At 49.5% G+C, this 24,111-nt stretch overlaps 1 pseudogene; it reads left to right on the top strand.

Moving 5' to 3' along the window:
* Window positions 1–1,507: 1,507 nt before the first annotated feature.
* LOC149356194 (uncharacterized) lies at window positions 1,508–4,568 on the top strand (annotated as a pseudogene).
* Window positions 4,569–24,111: the final 19,543 nt, after the last annotated feature.

Below are 24,111 nucleotides of genomic sequence, written 5' to 3'. Positions count from 1 at the left end.
CTCTCTTTCCACGAACGACTTACGCGTCCGAGACATCAAGCGCACCCTTGCCGCCATTTCTCTTAAGCGTCCTGTCTTCCTCTATCGTGTCCCCGCCCATTTTGGTGTCAGGGGCAACGAGCTCGCTGACTGGGTCGCCTCACTGGCGTCAGCGCGCAGCCTCCTGCGGCCGTCGGGGCTGTCACCCTTGTCAGTGCGCACCCGCATGCGTACAATCGTAATCAGTCTTTGGCAGACACCTGGACCGCGGAACATTCGGACCCTCCTGGCTGTTTTTGTCCCCTCTATTAACCGTCTCCCGCTCACTTTCCCTCCACCTCGATCTCTTGACCCTCTCTTAACTGGCCACGGTCGTTTCCCTTGTACTTCCATCGTTTTGCCCTCGTTCCTTCGCCTTCTTGTCCATGGGGGGAGCTGTGGGGGATGTTGTCCATTACCTGCGTGCCTGCCCTCTCCCCGCGGACATAGCAGCACGGCTTCCTGGCTATCCGCACTTTCTTTCCCCTCATGACTTCCCCCCTTTGTTAGGTTCCCCTCGGGCTCGTGCGTTGCTTATTCGGGTTGCTGTTCGCGTTTCTTCCCTTCTTTCACCTGTCTCTAGTCTTTATTCACGCCAGGATGGCTCGTAGACCTCTCTGCCATTTCTGCGCTTCCATGTCTCATGTGATCGGGGGCACCATATGGCCAATTTTGGTGGGCCATGGCCCTGCCCCTGCTTCACGGGCATGTGGATGACATGTGGACCTTGATATTGCTGGACTTGCGCGCACACGCAGACATTGTTTTGTTTGTTTTTCGTTTTTTATTGCGAAGCAATACTTTCGCTACCACCTCAGCCCGTGCCGTGCCGCGGCCGCATAGCCACGCTTGACCTTTCGCGTGACCTCGCCGCGTGACGTCATACCATCTGTGTAAAAAGGGGGCCCCATCTCACGCCGTCGCCTTGCGCGGCGCATAGCCATGGCCTGACTCCCGCTCCTCTCCCCAGGGGCGCTACGCGCTATGTGACGTCATACCATCTGTGCAAAAACGGGGCCCCATCTCACACCGTCGCCTTGCCAACACCACCTTGACTTGACCACGGCCGGTCTCGATGCGCGCGCTCTCTCGAGAGGAGAGAGCGCGCGCGTCGAGACCGGCCGTGACTTGACAAGGCCTGTTCATGTCCTCCTCTCCAGACTGCCTACGTCACGCTAGTTGTCCGATTCTCCTGTTGCCGGCGGGCGCCCTCGCGACGGGGGGACGGGGCGAGTCAAAAATTTTTGACAAGTCGGTACGTGTTTTCCACCCGCCTGTCCTTGCTTCCTCTGGTTAAGTTCAGTGCTGCGTCGCACTGCGCTGTCATTCTTTTTGCGCTCTTTTCGTTTTTGGTGAAGTGTCTTATTTCACTGTCTTTGCGTTTGTGTGCGATCGTGCGTGTGTGTCTGTGTGCAGAATAGTGGCGGAAGTGTTGCGTGCAACAATTCTGTGGCTCTTGAGCAAAAGCAAACGCCTCACTTTGTGCGACATGGGACGATGTTGTGTTCCGGGATGCCGCGGGAATTACGACAATGGGCCCAAAGTGCGGGTTTTCTCTTTCCCCAAGAATGAAGTTCGGAGGCAATCCTGGATTAGAGCCATTCCGCGCAAGGATTTCACACCCAGCATACACTCCAAGGTGAGCAGGCGATATTTACTTCATTACATTGTGCATCGCATAACTCGCGTTCTCGCTTAGTAACTCTTGAAGCAATTAAGTATGGTTTGTGGTCAAAGCTTGGCAGTTTTATTGCGCTTCCGGAAGGAAAATGCGCTGTAAACGAGCAGAAATATTCAGGACAGTGTCAAACTGCATCATAACACATGTTTCATAAAATAGTGTGTCCAAGTATCGATGATAATTCAGTCGTTTTCACGTGTGGCGCAGGTTTGCGAACTTCACTTCAAAGGGAGTGAACTCATCACGAAGCTGTCACATTTCGATGCAGCGTCGGGAAAAACTGTGACAATTGACAGCGAGAGGGTGCACCTAGTGCCAGATGCCGTACCCTCGATTTTCCATAACTGTCCAGCGTACCTGAGCACAAGCAGTACTCGTCGCGAATCTCCAGCCTCTAAGAGAGCACGAATGGAAGACGAGGCCTTGAGCAAAGCAATCAAGAACTCCATAGACACAAAAGGAGAAGAAGAGGAGAGAAATGCAGTGTCATCACTTGAAGACTTGAAGGGCAAACTTTCTGCGGTCTGCAATAGTGAGTTCTGGACCGTCTGCGTGAATGATCGCTGTGTAATGTTTCTCCGCATCGAGGATAATCCTGCACCGTATGTTAGGTTTTCCGTCACAGTGTTCGCTGATCTCTCAGTTTCAGTGTCAGCAGGTATGATTAAGCTTATTTCATTACCCTGTGGACGCTCAGTGCCAGATGCAGTGCGTGACACCCGTACGTTGTCCTTAACGCTCGATCAGCTAGAAAACCACATGACGGAGACGCCAGAAGCTACAAGTGCGTCAGAAACAACGAGAGTGCTGCAGCAGATCGGCTCCTTGCTCAATGAACTGTCTGAAGACAACGATACAAACAAAGAACAAAGTGCCCTGTTTCGTCTTCTAAACGAGCAGATTGCTCTCACACTCGCTGCTCCCATTCGTCGATACTGTGCTGAAACTTTAGTGTTTTCTAGCATCCTGCACTCCATTTCCCCGCACGCTTATAACTTTGCGAGGTCGGCGTCGATGTTGACGTTACCCCGTCCTTCAACACTGCGCCGCGTTTGCTCCAAGTATGGAGGCGATCCAATGCAGGAGCAAAACCAAGCCCACTTTCTTTCCTACATCAAAGAAAGGGTGAAGTGCATGGAGCCGCACGAAAAGACTGTGGTGCTAATGCTTGATGAAATTCACATCAAGCCGTACTTCGATTACAAGGGAGGCAGCATAGTAGGATCATCAGCCAATTCTCAAGAAGCAGCCACAACGGCCGATGTTTTCATGGTTCAGTCGCTCCTGTCAGCCAACAAAGATGTGATACACATTCTGCCCGTTTCTAAAATGAGCTCTGAAATCCTACATGACTACTGCAAGAAGATAATTTTGGAGGTGGAATCTATGGTCCTTAACGTCATAGCTGTAGTTACTGATAACAACTTGCTCAATCGGAAAATGATGTCGCTTTTCTCAAGGAACCATGAAGTGAACATTGTTTATCCCCACCCAGCCGATAAAAGCCGTCCTCTTTTTTTGTCATCGACCCTGTGCACATACTCAAATGAGTCAGGAATAATTGGATCAACCAGAAAAACGAAGGAACATGTTTCTATTTTCCTGAAATGAGCCTGTCTGGAGAACTGCCCGTAGGGCCTCCCAGAATGAAAGCTGCATCGTTTGAAGCGTGCGACAGCTTTATTCATCGGAGAAGACATCGCTCTTAAAGTTCGGCTACAAGCTAAATGCCAAAGCAGTCAATCCAACACCTATGGAAACACAAAATGTAAAGTTGGTATTAAATGTCATGAACCCGTTTATCGCAAACGCACTTGAAATGCGTGGCGAAGCCTTCCAACTCATGAGCGCCAATTCAACAGCCCTCTTCATCAACATTATAACGAACTGGTGGAAGGTCGTCAACGTAAAGAGCCCTTCCAAAGGTCGCCGACTGAACGACTCCCTGCAGAATCCTGTGACTACGGTGATGGATCAACAGCTGACTTTCCTGAACGGCATGGTAGACTGGCTGGACGCTTGGCGCAGTGTCAACATGACCAGTGGCTGCATGACGAAGGAAACACATACTGCTTTGAGGCTAACTTGCTACTCTCTTGTTGAGTTGTTGCGTTACTTCCTAGAAGACCTGAAATTCAGGTATGTTCTCCTAGGCAAATTTCAAACGGACACACTTGAGGATCGCTTCGGTCGATACCGTCAGCTTGCTGGTCCACAGTATCACATTTCTGTGCGACAGCTTCTCTAATCAGAAAAGAAAATCCGTCTACAAAAGCTGCTGATGCTTCCGCAGCCAGAGAACAACAGCGTGAGCGGCACGGAAGAAATTCCGCAACACAACTTCTCCGTGCTGGTCTCTGATGAAGAAATTTCCAGCCCGAAGCACGACATGGAAGTCGTCGCCTACATCGCTGGATACTGTGCCCATTCAGCTCTCAAGAAGGTGTCCTGCACATTTTGCCGCAGCATTCTCATTCTGGAGAATAGGGATATAGAAGTTGAATCCACGAAAATGATTGCCAACCTATCAAGGGGAGGATTAAAGTTCCCGCAACCATGCACTGTGCATATGGTGCTAGTTACGACCCTTGTTGTCGAAAAACTCACCACGGGAGAAAATGCAAATTCTTTCCTCGCATCGGACAAACAACGTGCCATTGTCAGCTCCATTTCCGCCTCTATTATTGGAGATGTTGATCCAGAAACGTGCGAAAATGGACACACTACAGAGACTCTCGTGCGACAGGTAGTGCGTGCTGCAACGAACGTAGCTTTGAATAACTTTTGTAGACTACAAAATGATACGATTCACAGCTCTGCACAAAAGAAGGCTGCAGAGAGAAAGATGAAAACATTAAGCAAGAAATGAAAAGGGTCAGTTCTAGCCTTGCTTTCCAATAAAGCAATTTGTACAAACACATTTGTGGCACTGTTTCAGTATGCTGTCGTAAAGACTACAAGCAGCCTCACATATTCGCGGTGCATGCCTTGGAGTCGCAAACACTATATTCTACTACAAAAAAAAAATCGCACCCCGGTTTTCATCCTAACAAGCACACAAGACATATCTAACGCGAATACGTGGCGACCGAAAGGAGCGGCCGAGGGGTGCTGCCGGGCCACTGGAGTGACGTCACGGCCTTGCGCGGCGCATAACCATGGCCTGACTCCCGCTCCTCTCACCAGGGGCGCTGCGCGCTATGTGACGTCATACCATCTGTGTAAAAACGGGGCCCCATCTCACACCGTCGCCTTGCGCGGCCCATAGCCACGGCCGTGGTCTGACTCCCGCTCCTCTCACCAGGGGCGCTGCGCGCTATGTGACTTTAGAGTTTGTGGGTTTCTAAGTGGACACAGGCCACCACCCACCGCGGGTTCGAGCTTCGCGCGAGCCAAGGGCCCCGATCAGCCGTCACCACACACACACTGGGACACCGTTGCAGCGCACTCAACCTCCGCTGGGAGGAGAGCGATTCGCCGCAAAGAAATAGGCCTCCAAGTTCACAAAGGAGACGTTTATTCACGTCGTCCTTCAGCTGATACACACACACTCAATAGTCACCCCGTCCCGGGGGCGCGCGAGGAGCAAGGCTCCGCTGCGCGCACGAAGCGACTCGAGCAATGCGCGCCGCTAACACGCCGCTGCAGGAGAATGTCCCCGCGGCAGTGCTGTGATCTCCCTCTCGTGTCGACCGTTGGGCCGGTTGCGAGAGAGAGTGGGCAATCAACGCAAGGTACGCCTGTCTGAGGTCGCTGGACCCCGCTGGACAGGCTCGAGCCGCTGCAGGTCAGAGGACGCGTGCGGGCGAGCTCGAGTAAGCACTGGTCCGAACGGCAAAGGCCGGCACGGACAAACAGGAACGTACGCACCTTACGCTGTCTCGGAGGGATCTCTCTCTCTCTGGGCCCCGCTCGGACGGTCGCGCGGCCGCCCAGAGCGGGTCCCGGATTCCCGCCAAAAGGCGCCAATGGCAAAGGCCCTTGGGGAGCCGGGGCGGAGCTGTGGCTAAATGACAGTGATTAGTCACCCAGCCGCCTCTCCACCGCCTGAGGCGGGAGCAAGGGAAAGAGGAGAAACAACGCAGGAAGCCGGCAGAGCCGCGCAAAAGCAACGGCGGAAAGCCAGAATTCCCACAAGTTATACCCCTGTCACACGGGCACTGTAAAGGTACTTTGAACTAAAGCTCCATTACGCTACCGAAGGAGCACTACTTCAAGGGAGTTCGTCCGTGCTACACGGTCGCAGAACGAGCTTCGGAAAAAGTGTTTAGCGCCCTCATCGATGAAAAACTGGATTAAAATTGCAGACTTCAGTGCACATGATAATACAGCAGTGTCACATATTTTCATAAAAAAAACTTGTTTTATACCAGTATTATGCTGAAGCAACGCAATTTCAACTGCAATAATGACATGATATGCAAAGCACAGAGCATAACATCACAGAGCTGGCCACACTAAGCCCAACACGCTGAGCTTGGTTCTTTTCCTTTGTTTTTTCTTGCCTTGCGATCGTTGCGATTCTGATCACGTTTTTCTGTGTGTCTTGTGTTCGGCGATCTCCATCAAGATGAGTGACGATCCAGGGATCGTCACTCATGATGCATTCAGGGATCGGGTCCACCGCGGGTTCACCGCCACTCATTTTGTCAGAAAAAAAAACAAGCACGTAACTGTACAAAAAAAGAAACAGCACCGCAGATATATCACTAGCTGCTGTCCGTCACTGTGCCTACTTGCTGCGAACAACAAACATGGCCGACAAGGCGTCGTAGTTACCATGGCGCTTGAAAATCCGTGACGAGAGTATGGCGTGGTGAGACCGCCACAAAACAAATAATCTTCTATTTTAAAAGGCCAATAATTTTACGAAGCAAATTTAAGAAAAGAGTATCGATCGTTTCTTGTCCCCATTTATTTTTGCTGTTAACTTGCTGGGAGAGAGAGTACTCCCTTGCAGCCTCAAAGGACAAACTCGAGCTGCCTTGATTCGAAGTGCCTTTGGACTAGGTATCCTTAGGCGCGTCCGTGTGGCAGCGCGCGTGCTTCCTTGGATTAATGGAGCTTTAGTTCAAAGTACCTTTACAGTGCCCGTGTGGCAGGGGTATTACTGTATATGCTACCAAAGGTAGCAGAGTTGCGCGTCTGTTTGATAAACGCCGCTCGCGACTCCATTGGTAGAGCGCCCTCACGTGGTGTCCAAGCAACCGTGTACTGCGGAGAAGACGACGCTCGATGGGCAAAATCGTTCACTTTCGGTTCTGAACCGGTTTTACCGGTGTCGAGTGCTCCCCCGCCGCCTCTGTTCCCGATTCGATACGCCCTGCAGCCTTTCTTCTCCCTATGAGAGCCTCCCGGCACGGTGCATGTTTTGCCCATCCGGCCAGAAACACGTGCGCTGATGACGTAGGCCGGCCGCCGCTGTAGCGAACTGGATTGACAGCCGGCCAAGTTCGAAGCGGATCCACTCTCCAACGGCTGTTTACGTCCGCTGCTGTGGGGTGTCTAGCGTGCGTAGCTCACGCCTTTCGTTTGTTTTTTTTTTTGCTAAAAGTTGCTTTGAGGTTTCTTTCCCGAAAAGAGGCTGGACTTGCGGCTCTGCGCTTTTTCGTGTACACTGTTTAAACGCTAAAATAGAGCTCTGCGTTGCGTATTGGCATAAAACCCTGTTGGCATAAAACCTGAATGGCAAACCATTTTTAATCGAGGGAAACATGTTTAGGCATCTGATTGTTTACTTCAGATGGTAACGTTCATCCAGTTTCGAGTAAACTGTATTTTGGATTTTTATACTGTCCTTTCTATAGTTCCGGCTCATAACTTTTTGCAGGGTTTCGTATTTAGTAAAGGAGACTATAAACAGGTTTTTTAACGCAGGTCCGGTGAATAAATGTTATCGCAAAGAAGAATGAATGCTGCATTTGCACGGCGTATTTAGAATACTGAGTCTGCCCTTAGGTTATCAGTTGAGCCCACTTATAACGAACTTGATCGTCACGCGGCATTTGTTTGTTGTATCCAAAGTTCGTAGTAAGTGGACCACCTATAATACGGGCAAAGAGAGCAAGCGAGACGAAAGTTAACTTTATTTTTGAAAAAAGTCAGTGATGCATGTCTGCTTCTTCAAAGCTGATCGCATCACTGCCGTTTCTAATTTTTACAGCGCGGTAATATGTTCATCGCCAAGGCCTCTGCTGCACACGAGTTCCTTAAGCGACGCGATGTAACCGATCGCGGTTGCAGCGTTCACAGCAACCAGCGGTAGAGCAGCATCCTCGTCATCGTCCTCGTCGGTCTCTAGGCAGTCACGAAGGGTTCGCACTTCACGCACAATAGCTTCTTCAGTGCATGGCTCCGCAATGTCGGCGTCGTCATCAGCAGAAACGAAATCGTCCCAGGAAAGGTCAGGTCCGGCCAGCTGCGTGTCAACGACGCGTTGCCACAAGTCCTCGTGCGACCGGCCTTCCGGTGGGTCATCTATGGCGTCCTCAGTGCCTGGGCCCATAAAACCCGCCTTGCGGAAGCAATTTGCTATGCACTCCGCGGTGAGTTCCATCCACGCCGCTTTCAACATCTCCACGGCGCCAAGCAAGCTGATGCGAACTGGCATGGCAGCATCAATCGCGATCAACAAGCGTTGGATGACGCGCCGCCGATAGCACACCTTGAACGCATGAATGATGCCCATATCCAGCGGCTGAATTTTGCAGGTTGCATTGGGAAGCAAGAAGAGCACTGTCACCGCACTCAAGGAAGGCTGCACATGGTGCGCCGCACAGTTATCCAGCACGAGCAGGACCTTCCTGTTTTTTCGTGCCATGTCGCGGTCGAACTCGACAAGCCACTCGACAAATAAGTCACGACTCATCCAGGCTTTTGGATTGTTCCTGTAGCGTACGGGCACGTAGCTTCCAAAGCATCGCGGCTTACGTGACTTGCCGATGACAAAAGGCAGCCGCCGGTCACTGCCGTCCATGCCACTGCCGCGCCGTGTCAGGGGAACACAAAGTGCGCGAAATTCGCCTGCCGCGGGTTCGCAGTCGAGCGAAACCGCCCCAAACACCGCCGGCTCGGTCAACTACGGGGGCCCGACAGCTTCGCGTTCGCTCTAACCGAGTGTTCAGGCCACAACAGTTCGTTCTATGTGAGACACTGTGCCATTGCCCCAATATATATTTTGACGGTAGCACCGCCCTCGTTCGTACTAAGCGAGCGTTCGTTATATCTGCGGCTGTTATAAGTGGGCTCGACTTAAATAGTTCGGGGAAGGTGACTGTGGGAATCGCCTGCTGCCGCCGCTCACGGCCCGCGCTAGAGCACCGTTTTTTCTTGGCTACATTTGTTTACTGGGCTACGCAGTCAGCTTTTTAGAGGCTTTTTGTTTGCGATCAATCGAAAAAGTGCTTTAACAACCTCGGAAAAGCGCCCACGGTCGATCAGTGATGCGCTAGGCATGTCGCCTGCAGAAACGGAGCGCGGCTTCGCCGCATAACTTCGGTTGCTTGGCAGGCAAGATGGCTGACCTACGCGCAACTCTGCTACCTTTGGTAGCATATACAGTAACTCTATGTGGCTTCATACCATCTGCTTAAAAACGGGGCCCCATCTCACGCCGTTGCCTTGCGCGGCGCATAGCCACGGCCGCGCCCTGACTGCGCTCTTCTCGTCAAGCCCATGAGATGCCGCCTGACGCTTTACAGCGGCGTATCATGGGGGCTGCCATCTTTGATCACGTGATCACGTCGCCATTACTCGCCTCCTGACCGCTCGGCGCGCGCCTCGTCGCGACGGCTGCTGCGTCTGATGTTTCGTTTCCGACAGGCAGTGTTTCGGCTGATACGGTTGTAAAGGAGTGGGAAGACGACACTGTGGTTGGTCCGAAGCTTCGAAGGACATGTGAAAACCCTAATTTGATCACTTCAGGCATGAAAACGTGATCGGGCTTCATGTCGCGAAGAGCGGCTGAGCTATCGCCTGTTCAAGGCAACGGGTGGATCGCCTGAATGCCGCTGAAGGCTTTGCTTAATATTTTTTATTGTTATTATCTAAAACAGCAAGGTTTAATGACCCTGCGGCTGCGCAGGTCGTTGTCGTATTGTCTACATGCATGCGGCGACTGCTCTAAAACGCTCACATGCACATCCTACTCATTTGTTTACAACCTGTTAAAGGTGCGTAGGAAGCCTAAAATATTTTGTTGGTTTGCTAAACAAAGGAAGGCGACAAAAATAACCAAACAAATGTTACCTGATCATGTATGCAGTACCATGCATCAAGCAGCCTTCAAAGCTTGCATGCAATCGTTTCCAAGGATTCCGCGATATAATTGTTATAACGCGCGCATGGCAGAGCGTTCACTACAAGAAGTTTACAATTATATCAGCCTCACATAGTATAAAATTGTGGTACGCTCCGTGCTCGATATGCGGACATGAAAATGCTCGAGGTCTCGTTGGTTGTAAGTAATCAGCCGGAGTCACTTCTAGTGACTGTCTCGCATGGATCGCGAGGAAGTGACAACCGCAGAGCACAGCAGCCGTTACACAAATGCTTTATTCCGATTGCGGTCCACGAAAACCGCGCTACTTGGAGCGAAGTTCAACAGTAGCGCTCGCACGGCTATGCACTGCACAATATGCAGAAGCGGTATAGGAGCGTAAGTCGTTTTTTTTTTTGTGACGTTTCGGTGGCGGGACAGCTTGTTCATGCGGCTATGTTGTGCACTTACCCTCGGAGATTTTCCAAGGTCGAGACATTTCCTTCTATATTCGCTGTCTAGCGCTTGCGAACATTTGTGTTGCGTTCGCCCGTTCGGAAAGGGTGGATGTCCAACGGGCGCGGTCAGGGGCAGTACGTCCTTGCGCAGTTCGGTTCCGTAAAGCTCGCAAACGATCGCATCCCGCCCCTTTACCTGTTTGTCGCAATTCTTGCAATCCACAACAGAGCATGTATTTTCTCTTTCTACATTTCCACTGCTGCGTCGAGGCATACACGCCGGCGACTTACGAGGCAAGTAATGACGCCGTGTTCCGAGCGTACCTGTGGCGCCATCTAATCTCAAACGGAAGAACTGCGCCCTGTAAACGGTCTATACGCTTCGGCAGGTTGCAAAGAGAAAGCATCAGCGAGCTACGGAGACAGAAGAAGAACGAGAAGAACGGCAGCAGAACCACGTATTGCTTCGCAATTACCAGGCTTAACCAAGCTAAGCCACAGCCAATTTTTTTCATGTTTATTTTTACTAATTTTTTTGTTTTCCATTCCTTCTATTTTCTTTCTTTTCTTTCCTCTATCTGTTATATTTTTCATGTTTTAATTGTATGGTTACTTTTAATTTCGCTCGTTCTAATTATGTTTTTTACCTGCCTTTTTGTCATTTACTTGATTCTCTTTTCTATTTCTCCCTTTTTTATGTAACCCTTCTGCTTTCTTAAGCCCATTATCTCCTGTTTGTTCTTTTTTTTTCTCCTTGCTTTCTTTTCCTGTTTCTTCTTCCTTCCTACAGATCCCCGCACCTTCTCTCCTCCTGGCCCCGCCGTGGTGGCTCAGGGGTTATGGCGCTCGGCTGCTGACCCGAAAGACGTGGGTTCGATCCCGGCCGCGGGCGAAATTCTAGAGGCCCGCGTGCTCTGCGATGTCAGTGCACGTTAAAGAACCCCAGATGGTCGAAATTTCCGGAGCCCTTCACTACGGCGTCCCTCATAGCCTGAGTTGCTTTGGGACGTTAAACCCGAATAAACCAAACCAATAAACCAAACCTCCTCCTGGCCACCTGCGAGACTGCCTTAAGAATCTGGGCACGCTGGACGCATCCCTGTTTCATGTTCATTTCGTCCATCTTAATCCTTCAGGGGCGTCTTGCCTTAAAAATCACTTTTGCCCGCCCATCATTTGTGCCTCTTTTTTTTCCTCTCTTGTAATTGGTTTGTATTAAATTTTCTTTTGGGCGTTGGCCCTTTTTATATTTTTAATTGGTTCGCCTACGATAACCTCTGGTTGGGTGCGGGCTTCCTCTCCAGTTGTTGTTTATTTTATTTCATTTCTTGCGAGAGTATACAATAAAAGGTGGTATTAGGCATTCACTTGTTCCGATCCCAACGAAAGTGTCATGTAAGTACACCCATTTTGTACACGGGACCGCCGTGCAGCAGCGGTGCCGCCGGGACCTTTTTTGCTGGGAGGCGCAGCGTGCTTGCAACGCCGACTTTCTCGAGGCACATGTGCGCGCATAGCTCCAATTTTCGGCCCCCTGTAGTGGGCAGCGGGCGGGGAAACAAGTTTTAGGTCCGGCCACTCACCCTCGTGCGTCCCTGGCCCCATTTCTGTCTCATTGCATGAGCAATGTCCAAAAACGCAGCGTTGCCAAGTCCTGAACTGTGAAGTCTTCGTAGGCTTGTATGCGCATCGGTGGGGAGGGGGGGGGAGCTTAGCGGGCGCATTGGGACACTTTATACAAGTCGTGCCGCGAGCGTGCAGCGCCAGTTCCTGCAGTTCAAGTGCAGCTTGGCACTGGCTGCTTCCAAAACGAATGCTCGAGTGCAGGCCTGCTGGTCGTGTGCTGGCCTTGGCGTCGCCGCCAAATCGCAGCCAGCAGTGGGGCGCCCATATCAACGGCCACCAATGTCAGTCCCTCCTTTATCCGTTCCCTTACGGCGCGGTTCAGGTGTCCATTGATGTGTGTGTGTGTGAGAGACAGAGAGAGACAGAGAGAGAGAGAGGGAGACAGATACTGAGCCATTTCCTTTCCTAAAAAAATCAATTATTATTATTATTACATCGCAGCGAACTGTTGCCATGAACCAGCCTCGAAGTAACGGTACCTCGCGGCAGCTATAAGCGCAACGCATGTGTGTTCTTTTACTGAACACGACCGAGGTGTGCCCGCGCCGACTTGCATGTTAAGCGGTTGTTGCACACCGTGACTCATGCTACATACACGTTTTCTTTTTACTTATCATAACCGGCTTCTATATCGCTGTTATAACTTTATTAGTCCAAAGGAAAGACGCCGGTGACGGGTCCGTCGAGAGGTGCTAGGTGCCGGCGAGGGCCGCCGTCACCACCTCCGTCGCCGCCTTCTCGGGTGGCCAGTCACTTTCCAGGAGAGTCGGGCCCGTGTGAGGCACCGTCCTCATCGATGAGTGGAATAAATTGAGTATATCCGCCGTTTATCGCGCAAGCAGTCGTCTGCTTCCATGGCGGCTGCAGCTGCACCATTTCGGCATCGACCACAGAGGAGGTGCAGGTCGCCCTTAATTAGCGCAGGTGTCCTACGGAGCTGTTACTTCAGACACCTAACTTTATTGCCTGTTTTCTTCTTTAAATGATCCGTTAGGCATTATATTATTTTTACGCCCAGGGGTTTATTACGACCGGGACGGAGGATTGAAAACAGCTGGGTCCGCTTGTCGAGCACGAGACGCCACCAGCCTCGTTCTCCTCATCTTCGGCTTAGTCAGCAACGCCGACCATGCAGAATAGGTATCGCGAAGGACTATGGTATCGTCTTTTCATGGGCGTCACACTTCCCCCTACACCGCCGAAGCCCGCTGGGCGAGTTAAGAAGCGCCGCGCGAATGGTAGGGCTTCAGCCGGGCAACGTGAGTGGCTTCAGTTCGCGCTGAACGACGGCCGCTTGCCGTGAGACGGGCTATGCGGTAATTAAGCTAGCTAAATTGCTCAATAATGACATATGGTCAATCGTAGTGGCACAGCAGCTTCTGAGACAGTCCTCGCTTTCTGATAGGCCGCCACAACAAGACCAAATCAGGGCTGTAAGTGACGTGACGGCGGCGGGCATCGTAGCGCGCTTTGGACCGATCTTGGGAGGCGAGAACACGAAGGCGAGCAAGGCTCCGGGCTTCTTCGGCGAGACAGTGTCTCAGCGATGGAGGGATCTTCAGGAAGCTCGTCAGAAAATGGTAGTATGGTGCCCAGGGTTTAGCGTGGGGGGGCGAGCATAGAGTAAAAAGTAGGGGCTGTAACCAGTAGTCTCATGGCGCGCGGTATTGAACGCGTACATAATGAACGGCAGGACACTGTCCCAATTCTTGTGCCTTGAATCAACATACATTGACAGCATGTTAGTGATTGTGCGGTTCGTGTGCTCAGGGGGCCCATTCGTCTGGGGATGGTAAGGCGAGGAATGGCGAAAATGCGATCCGCAGAAACGGAGAAGCTGCTCCACGTACGACGTCAGCGGTGAACTGCCGACCATGGTCACTGATGATAACTTTTGGATGTCCATGACGAAGATCGTAGCAGAAAATAGGACGCATGATACGCTGTAGCCGAGGGTAGGGCTGCCGTTTCACAATACCGAGTAAGGTAATCGACACAAACCACTATCCAGCGGTTCCCATGATAGGATTTCGGAAACGGGCCCAGGAGATCTATGCCCACTTGCTCAAACGGTGCTGCAGACGGTGTCACAGGGTGAAGCTGACGAGATGCAAGGCTAGTAGGTCGCTTGTATCGTTGACACTGAGTGCAGCTGGGGACGTACCGCACAGTCGTGGCCCGCATTTTCGGCCAATAGAAGCGTGCCTGGGTACGGTGGAGCGTCTGTGCTGAACCAAGACGGCCAGATGTAGGGTCAACGTGCATGGCCTGCAAGACAGAGTTGTACAGGCTCTTCGGGACTACCAGCAGGAAGCGGTGGCCCGTAGAAGAATAGTTTTTCTTCCACAGAAGACCATCTCGCACACAAAAGTGGCTGACATTGGAAGGGTCTTCAGCCTCCGCAAGGAGAGACCGTAGGGTTGCAGGGGTGGAGACGCCAAATTTGTGGTTCGCGCGTTCTTAGTTTCAAACGTTTCTTATGGCTCCAGGAAGCATTATACACACTCAAAGATTCATATATTCACAGTGAATAATTTATTATCACATTTTTAGGTGAACGACTTTCGGTTTCGGTTTCGGAACGCCGAGTTGGAGTGACGTCACAAAGTAGGAAGATCAACTACTTCGCTTGGTCACGTGGGCCCACAAAAGTTGTGATGCACCAACTGCTGCATAGTCTGCTTTCTCACACACGTGCTGACCAGCGCTGTAAAACAAACAACGGCATGGCTGGTCCCAGCAGCTCGGATTCTGACGGATCTGATTCCAATGAGTGAAGACATCGATTTTTTATGGCGAAAGCAATACTACTCGCACTTTCAAGCCTTCGCGTGACCCGGCCGCAGTTATGTTTGACCTTTAGCGGAGTTAATATGGGCGACCAACTCGCTCCTTCAGGTAGCCCGGCTGCAGTTACGCCGCGCCGCGCACCTGTGGCGCTACTGCCACTGTGACGTCATACCAGCTGTAGATTATGGGCGACCAACTCGCTCCTTCAGAGAGCCCGGCTGCAGTTACGGTGTGTGTTTGCCGCGCTGCACACCTGTGGCGCTACTGCCGCTGTGACGTCATACCAGCTGTAGATTATGTTCTCTTTCTCTCAGTCACAACAACAACAAAAAAACAAAATATAAAAAAATTACCGCAGACGCTTTGAGTCGTCGCGCAGCGGCGGCTGGTATAGACCTGTAGACGCGGCGCACTGCGTTTCTTCAGTCGGAGGCGCTTTTGCTTTCGCAACCTATTAGGCTTAACCAAAGCTAGGCCCCGCCATTTTTTTTTTATCGCACGCTAATATCGCCTTCGCGGGTTCGCGTGAGCATGCGAAGCACTTTGCAAAATGCCAGTAAGCATCGCTGCGCCGCTCTACCCAAGCTGCGCCCACAACCGCTGTCACACTTCGCCGCCGTGCAGCATACCTGAGCGCTGCTTGGGATGGTGTACAAATATCACAAGAAAAGACAAGATCGCCTTGTTATCAGAAGGAGTGCCAGCTATACTCGAGCAGCGACAAAGCATGCCTGCTTACGTTGGGAGCTTGCGGCAACGGCACCGCTCGCGGGCGCTCCGGGCGACGAGCTCTGCTGCTGCCTGGCTGCCGTGGTCGTCGCTAGGCCTATAGCCTGTTTCGCAAGCGGCCGGCGCATCGGAAGTCGCCTGCGCTATAATAAAAGGCCTACTTTTCACATATATCTTTAGTGTCAACAGCATCACCTCACAATAAAATAATAGTATGGTCAATCTCCACGACGCCTTCGGCAGCTGAGCTAGCGGGTGCCAGGCGAGCTGGACCCCAACGTCGGGCCAGCGGCAGCTGCGAGGCGGTTGTGCCAAGAAATATTTGCTCATATCACAGTTGTTACCTCTACCAGCAGCTCAGTATTGGTCAGCTATCCTCAAAAATGACACTTTTTCACATTTCTTGTCCCATGGTTTATTATTTACGTCAAGAACACTCTTTAGCTCGTTTTTATGACGTTGGCAGACGGGATCCAGGCTGGCCGACCGACCGGCAGGCTCGGCGTACTTCACGTCCGCACAAGAAAATCATGCTACCAGAAAGGATGCTTCCTAGATTCGAGCTACGACAGCATGACGGTGTGAAAAGTGGATCTTTCGGCAACGACACTGCCTGCGGCAACGCCGGGCGAAGACCTGCGCGCTGGTCCTAGACTGCCCTAGTCGTCGCTAGGCCTAGCTGGTTTCGCATCAACGCCGCAGCTGAGGGCGCTTCGGTATTGGCCAGCGCTCAGAAACGTGATCCGCTCGGCACCCCTTTACTGTGAACTCGTCCCATAATAAAAGATATGTTCGATTTCCACGACGCCTTCAGCAACGGAGGTAGCAGACGGCAGGCGAACCGCTCCAGGTAGCAGCAGTGCAAAAGCGGCTATGGTATGAAATTTGCTTGCATCGCAGTCATCACTTGTACCAGGAACTCGGTATTTGCCAACGATCGACAGAAACGACGCGTTTTAGATATTCATATATCACATGGCTTGCTACGAACGCGAACAAACAGTATCGCGCTCTTCAGGTGCCGGTGGTCGGCACGAAGACTGGCGCAGGCCGCCCGGCTCCAAGGAGTGCGCCCTATGTCATCATGACGCTGCCGCTCTCTGTGCTCGCCTTGGCTGCCGCTTCCCGTCGTTGCGTTTGCCGCGAGCGGCCCGCCGTTGACATTTAGCAGGCCGGACGCAGGCGGCGAGCTGCGATCGGACGTTGCGACGCTGTTCGCAACGGCGCGCCGCAGATCGCGCTCACTTTTCGCACATGTGTCCCCGCCTTTAAGCATAGTTCGGCAATACGTTGACAAAAACTAACCGAGCGAGTGACGGTTAGCAGCAAATGCGGCTTGCTGGTGCGTCGACTGCGCTCACGCGGCTGTGGCTGTGCCCCGCTCATCGTACAGTCGTTTTCAAAAATGCACGGCCCACGGTTACAGACGGCGGAGCGGCCGCGGGGCCGCGCCGCGAAGCTGCTGTCTTACTTTCGGCTTACTTGGCTTACTTTCGGCAATGCGGTTCTGTGCTTAAGGGCAGAAGCTCATTCGAGATTAGACGTAAATCAGAGAGCTGTTGGAAGATTAGCACTAGGTGCCCACGGCAAAACCACTAACGAGGCAGTACAAGGGGATATGGGCTGGGCATCGTTCGAAGCACGGGAAGCTAAGAGTAAAATACTATATGAAGAACGCCTGAGGAAATTGGACGATAACAGGTGGGCAGCTAAGGTATTTAATTACTTATACAAAAAGAGCGTTGACTCACAGTGGCGCAAAAGAACTAGAAAACTAACCAGTAAGTATGCCGGTCATGAGGACGGAGAAAGAATGAGCATTAAACGACAGGTTAAAAACGCGGAAGTTAAAAATTGAATTAATTGAATGAAAAAGAAACATAGTGTAGAACTATATCGATACTGGAAAAGGCACATCAGGAAAGAATTTTTGTATGATAACTCAAGAGGCAGTGCCCTACTTTTTGAAGCTAGGTCAGGGTGTCTTAGAACGCGCAGCTACGAAAAGAAATTTAGTGAAGATGACACATGTGCAGTATGTGGTAGATCTGTGAAAAGAATTGAACACCTCATACTCAAATGTGGTGGTATCCATCCAGATGTCGATGCAGGCACAGTCACTCTTCCGGAGGCCCTAGGGTTTAAAGATAACAATGGTCATGTAAATAAATCTGCAGTGGAAGTTATTAAAAAGCGATTGGAGGATTGGTGGCTGAAAAGCAGAGATGTGACATTAGGTTAGAAGTGTAGGAAACCGTAGGTAAAGAAGATGGCGGATCTTAATGAGAACTAGCAACACAGTTAAAAAAAATAAAGAAAAGCTGAGCATGGTTGCAATAGGTGGTGTCCAACTGACGGCGGACATTGCGTAACGGCCCAGCTTTTTCACGTGAATTTGAACTTCCGGGTCGTTTTTGTCGTTTGGTTTGTGTAGGCATTGCTTGCAGACGTGCGGTTTCGGTCTTTCTTTCCTTAATACTGGCGCTGATATTGCTGGAAAAAGGATGTTGTGCGCTGCCTCAACCTGCAGAAACTTCACTGCAACGGGATGCAACATGTTCCGAGTGCCATAAAGTATAGGGAACGGCAAAAACAGTGCGCCGTTGCGATCCGCTGGCAGACTGCCTGCGACGGTCAACCCTAGGCTATGCTTCGAGCATTTTGTTGGCGGCAGGGTTTGAGAGCGTTGTGGAAGTTGAAGAATTCGGTTAAGTAGGTTGTTTATCTCCTTGAGGAGCACCAATTTCTCGCTGGGAAGACTTCGGATATGTGCCACAACCGTTCTCACATGACGGCGGCAGCACCGCGCGGGCTATGTTTGCAAATATATGCTGTTCGGCCTCCGTCAGTACAGCGTGACAACTTAAGATGTTAAAGGACAGGGCGATTATTCCTTAGACATTTGCGCTGAATGCGAGTAGCTCGAATCCATAGCTAATACTTATAAGGCGTGTGTGGTCACTGCCACCAGCTGTGGAAACGGCGACACCGCGGCCACGTACGGCGGCGTCTCGTTCGCTGGCACTGCTCTGGTCGCAGTGTTAAGGCATGTTTACGAGCACTTGCAAGAGTTATAAATTGTTCTATGAGGCCATTTTCACTAATTTCATGCTCAAACTGAAACACATCTTCACCAGAACACTAGTTGCCATGAGCACGAAGCAAGTGTGGAAAATTATAATTAAGCAACCTGTTACACATAAGTTCCCTGTTTGTGTGGACTCGCATGTTGCAGTAATGTTTCTTCGTTTCCTGTGTGCGGACAAGGAGACTGACAGACAAGGGGATCGCATTAGAAAGGGATAAGAATTATTAACCGCCTTTCTTTTCATACTCTGAGTCAGTAAGTTGGGAAAAGCTTGACTTTAGGATAACACAATTAAAAAAAATGGCCGCCAACATAGCCTAGCTGTTTTTCACCTTTCATTGTACAGAACTTAGTAGAACATAGTAGAACTTAGTAGAATACCGAAACCAGCTGAATAGAGAATTGCGAACTGCTAAGCTAAGCTATTTTAGTAATGCATTTTCGGTGGGGTCCAATAGAAGTGTTCACAACCAGTGGGACCAACTGAACAAATTACTAAATCGCACCTCAAAAACAACTATTACGACAATAATGAAAGATGGTATACCAATAGGTGGGGAGGAACTGTGTAATGAATTTAATAATTACTTTGTTAACATAACCAAAACGTTATGCTGTCCCTCCGACACACCTGTGGGTTACGCGTATAATACACCATGTATTCCGGAATCCATGTTCATGTATCCCACTGATGAAGGTGAAATAGTGACAGTGTTAAGGAATCTAAGAAATAGCAGAGCTGAAGATAAAGATGGCTTTCAGATCAAACCCTTCAAATTTGCAGTTGACATACTAGCTCCAATACTAATGCATATCTATAATCTAGCCATAGAATCTGGCGTGTTTCCAAAAGAAATGCAGGTAGCAAAAGTGGCTGTCATTCACAAAGGTGGTGCTACCTCAGATATGGCTAACTACAGGCCTATTTCCATTCTTCCGATATTATCCAAAGGTCTGGAAAAGATTATTTATGTGAGAATAAATACTTTTCTAGTCAAACATTCAGTTTTATCAGAGAGTCAGTTTGGTTTCAGAAAACAAAGGTCCACGGAAACGGCACTAATTAAGCAAAAAGAAATAATAATAAATGCGTTTGAGGAAAAGCTCCTTGTACTAGGAATATTTGTTGATTTTTCCAAAGCATTTGACCTGCTTAATCATGCTTTACTGGTACATAAACTCAATAACTATGGAATTAGAGGTAACAGCTTATCTTTAATTCAATCATATCTGAAATACCGTAAACAAATGGTCTCCCTTAATAACACTATATCAACCTCGCAAGCTATCCTCTCTGGTGTACCACAAGGCAGCATTCTGGGCCCCCTATTATTTAATATTTACATTAATGATATATTTTCTGCTCCCCTTCCTGTCAACATAATAGCGTATGCAGACGACCTCACAATGCTTTCCTCAGGTAACACAGAAAGAGAGCTGCTAGAACACGGCAATAAGTTCTTATAATTCCTGCGTCAATGGTCCTTTAAGAACTATCTAAGAGTAAACATCACGAAGACCAAAGCAATAATATTCCGAGCTAAAAACAGAATGGTGCGTGCAAATTTTGACCTTTGGTTAGGAAACAAAAAAATTGATGTCGTGCCAGCTGTGAAATGTCTTGGTGTTGTTTGGACCGAATCACTTAATTGGGATAAACATACTGAGAATATCTGCGCTAAAATAAACAAGATTAATGGCATCCTATGCCGCCAGAGGCACACACTTCCGCCTAGAGTTAAATTATTAATTTACAATGCATTTATATTGCCACATATAACTTATTGTCTCATGGTCTGGGGGACAACAACCAAGCAAAACCAAATGAAAATTCTAATGGCGCAAAAACGAGCAATTAGATTAATAGCTAATGTGCCATGGTGTACTCATACGGCTTCCTACTTTGCAAGGTTCAGTATCATGAAACTCTCAGAGTTATTCCCATTCAAGTTAATCTCTATGTATAAAAATGCTGTTTCAACTAAGAATGATCTCCTCTTATCAAGTTTCAACCTCATTCGTTCGATTCCATCTTATAACACACGGAACAAAATGTCATGGTCCGTACCTTTCTGCCGCACTACATACGGTAAGCAGTCAGTGACATATAGTCTACCACACTACCTCAATATTCTGCACAAGAACAACATCATACTTGAAAAGACTTCACGGCATAAATTAATAGCACTTATTCCTTTGTTTGAATGTGTTTGAATGTGTTCCTTTGTTTGAATGTGCATCATTTTGACATCATGATTAGAACATATATATATGTATATATAGCTTTGTGTATCTTCTTTCTACTTGATTTGTATCTCGGTTGATTATAAATGCGTTTCCTGTACATAAAAATTTTGAGCAGTTTCTTTTGTCCAATAATGTCGAGTGATAACAGAGGCATAACGTCATGCAAATGTTGATGTATATATTTTGTGGCTGTATTTTCTTTTGTGCTTGTGAGTGCGCTCTTCCACTGCTGTTGTGATTAGCTGCCAGGCGATACCGCCGGCAGGGGGCGCAGGGTGGCCCTCAAGCTGCACCAACGCAGCTTTTTGCCTTGCGTCCTCTCTCCTCTGTTACTGATGTAACCTTGTGAGAGTTAATAAAGATATATGTATGTATATAATTGACATCTGAGACAAATGTTGTAATACTGAACTGTCACTGTGCAGCAAAGTGTCATTCGCACATCATTCGCACACTGTTTATGTGCTGAACATGCATATGAAGTAAATAAATGTCTATGTCTACAGCTTGCACATGTGATGCATTGCATGCTTGCATGTAGTAATATTGCACTTAATGATTGACTAATTGAGAGGGACATTGGTGATTTCAAGAACTTCAAGATGCTACAAGGAAGGCAGAGGCTGGTCTAATGGTCGTTGGGTCCATAATGATCAAGAGGAATAATCATACTATAAAATTACGTTTTTTTTATTAAAAAGCCAAGGAAAGCATTGTGTACACAGACATTCCAGACTTTTTGGTATCACCAGTGTCTTAGGGATGGTTTATCAAAGTGCAAGCTGCGCCGCATTGTTAACGCCAAAGCTAAAACTGGATGCGAATGCCTTTTGTTCAACATTGCACAAGACTTTGTAGCAGGAACCTATAGAAGATGCTGAAAACAACTCGTATCAAGCTCCTGTGGGCGCTGTAAAATCCGAAGCATGATATTTTTTTTTTTACATTCGACCATACTATTTGCTATAATTTACTATTTGTCACAAATATCTCCTGCATTAAACTCATTTATTATATGCTGTAGAAAATGCGCTGCAAAAGGTTTTGCAAGACAAAGATATAATGCTATTACCCACAGGACAAGAAGAGTTTCCCATTAATAGCTGAGAAACTTGCTCCTCTTGCAGTTCAACAGTAAAGCTGCCCGTGTCAAGAGCTTGTTCTGCTTTTGGCTGGTGTTTGCTTACTGTTTTGTCTTTGTACCTGTCTTTGTTTACGTTGTGGTGCCTGTGGTGAAGCTCTGCAGCAGGCTTTGATGCCTTGCTTTGGCTTTAGGTTTTCATTATGAAAAACACAAGGCAAGTTCATCTTTTGCCTACCTGCTAGTGTTGTTACTTACCGCCCTTACCTTGAACACTGTGCATACAGTGCGTAAGTTATACATTTCCACACGGTTATGGTGCTCGGCTGCTGACCCGAAAGACGCGGGTTCGATCCCGGCCGCGGCGGCTGGAATTTCTTTGGAGGAGAAATTCTAGAGGCCCGTGTACTGTGCGATGTCAGTGCACGTTAAAGGGCCCGTGCCCACCCCAGCGCAGCAGACACTCTCTACCTCTCTTTGAGCGAGCCTCCTCTCCTTCCATTCCCTCCTCGAAATTCTTCTCTCCCGCTCCTCGTCGAGTAGGCTCGGCAAGGCAAAATCACCCCTTCCTTCTCCGGTGTAAGCCGGAGGCGTGGTGTCTGTGGAGTGCGTCACAGGGCGACGTCATGGCCCCGCCTTCAATAGAATTCTTTTCTTGGTTTTTGCATTTTCTCCGCACACTGAACGATCGAGAGGCGCGATCGGCTCGACCACCTAGACTTGTTAGCGAGCGCATCCTTTCATACATCTGTTTGTCATTCCCAGTTAACGAGCCACCTTTTCATTTTCTTTTAGGCCTCCCCACCGTTTCACGAGCGGAGGGGCGGAAGTCGGTTGTGTTCGAAACACACGGCGAAGCGCGGACCCGGCAACCGCCCGTTTGCTTTTCTCCATGCGCTTTGTGTTCTGTGTGTTTGTGTCTTTTCTCCGCTCCAAAGCATATGTCATTCATTGGAGTCGAGGCGTACGCAAGATGCACGAAAGATAAGGGGTGTGTGTGCGGAGCGGTCAAGTGGGCGAGCGAGGGAAAGGCTCTGCTGCACTACTAATTAAAACCTTGTTTTGGGGGGCTCGCATAGAAGAAAAGAAACTGAGAAGGGAGCGCGCACGCAGAGCGTCTCGTGACGTAATCACGGCGGGGGGGGGGGGGGGAGGGGGGGGGGAGGGGGGGGAGGGGGGGGGGCGAACCAACTCCTTCAGTTTTACTATTATTTTACTTTTTATGGCTAGGGTTCAAGGCTGTCGCCGCACGCTCCCTCCGCAGTTTTTTTTTTGTTCCTTCATGCGGGTTTGTAGGCATGAGCCAGAACAGAAGGCGCTGCGGAAAGCCTTGTGCAGACGACGCGACGCCAAGGCTACGCCCAACCTTCTCCCGTCAGTCAGAACGATGCACCAATGGAGTGCATTTAGCGAAAGTAGCCCCCCCTTGACGTCAGCGGGGTGCAAGTAGTGGGCCGGGCCCGTTTTTGAAGGAAGGAAATAACGAACGGGCTTTGATTTGAATTTTCGCAGCTTTTCCGGGCGCGCATGGCTCTTGTATTTTACAGAGGTTATCTTCGATGCCTCATCTATGCAGTGGGCTTGTTTTTCAAAAATGTCCGTACCCTGGGCAGTGGCCCTTTAAAGAACCCCAGGTGGTCGAAATTTCCGGAGCCCTTCACTACGGCGTCTCTCATAGCCTCAGTTGCTTTGGGACGTTAAACCCCATAAACTAAACTAAACTATACATTTCCACATTTCTGTACATAGCTATAGGCATCAACAGCTGAGGTACCAACGATTGGCGACATCTGTCTGTACACAGGTTGGTGGTTCTGCTTCAACTAGGCTCAGAGTACAAAGTACACGACAGCAAAATGGCTACAGGCTCTCCTCTGCTTTGATGGGAAGCAACATTGATTTTACATCCTTGAAGCTAGTGAACATTCAAGAGATGACACAAAACAAAGCATTTATTTTTGTACATTTTTTTTATCTACCTAATGCAGCAACCAGCATCGGGAAATCGAGTACATAAATTCTTAACATTCTGAGGTGCAAGTTAAATGCAAATGGCATGTAATGTCCCACACCACCATGCAGGATGTGAAATGCATTGCTGTACAGTTGCACTGCATAACTATGCATAGTTAATTT

The sequence above is a fragment of the Amblyomma mixtum genome, chromosome 3 (assembly GCF_055824585.1).
Source record: "Amblyomma mixtum isolate Tamu chromosome 3, ASM5582458v1, whole genome shotgun sequence".
NCBI classification, from domain to species: domain Eukaryota; kingdom Metazoa; phylum Arthropoda; class Arachnida; order Ixodida; family Ixodidae; genus Amblyomma; species Amblyomma mixtum.
Note: the sequence above shows the minus strand (reverse complement) of the source record. Positions and strands in the feature narration are given on the sequence as shown.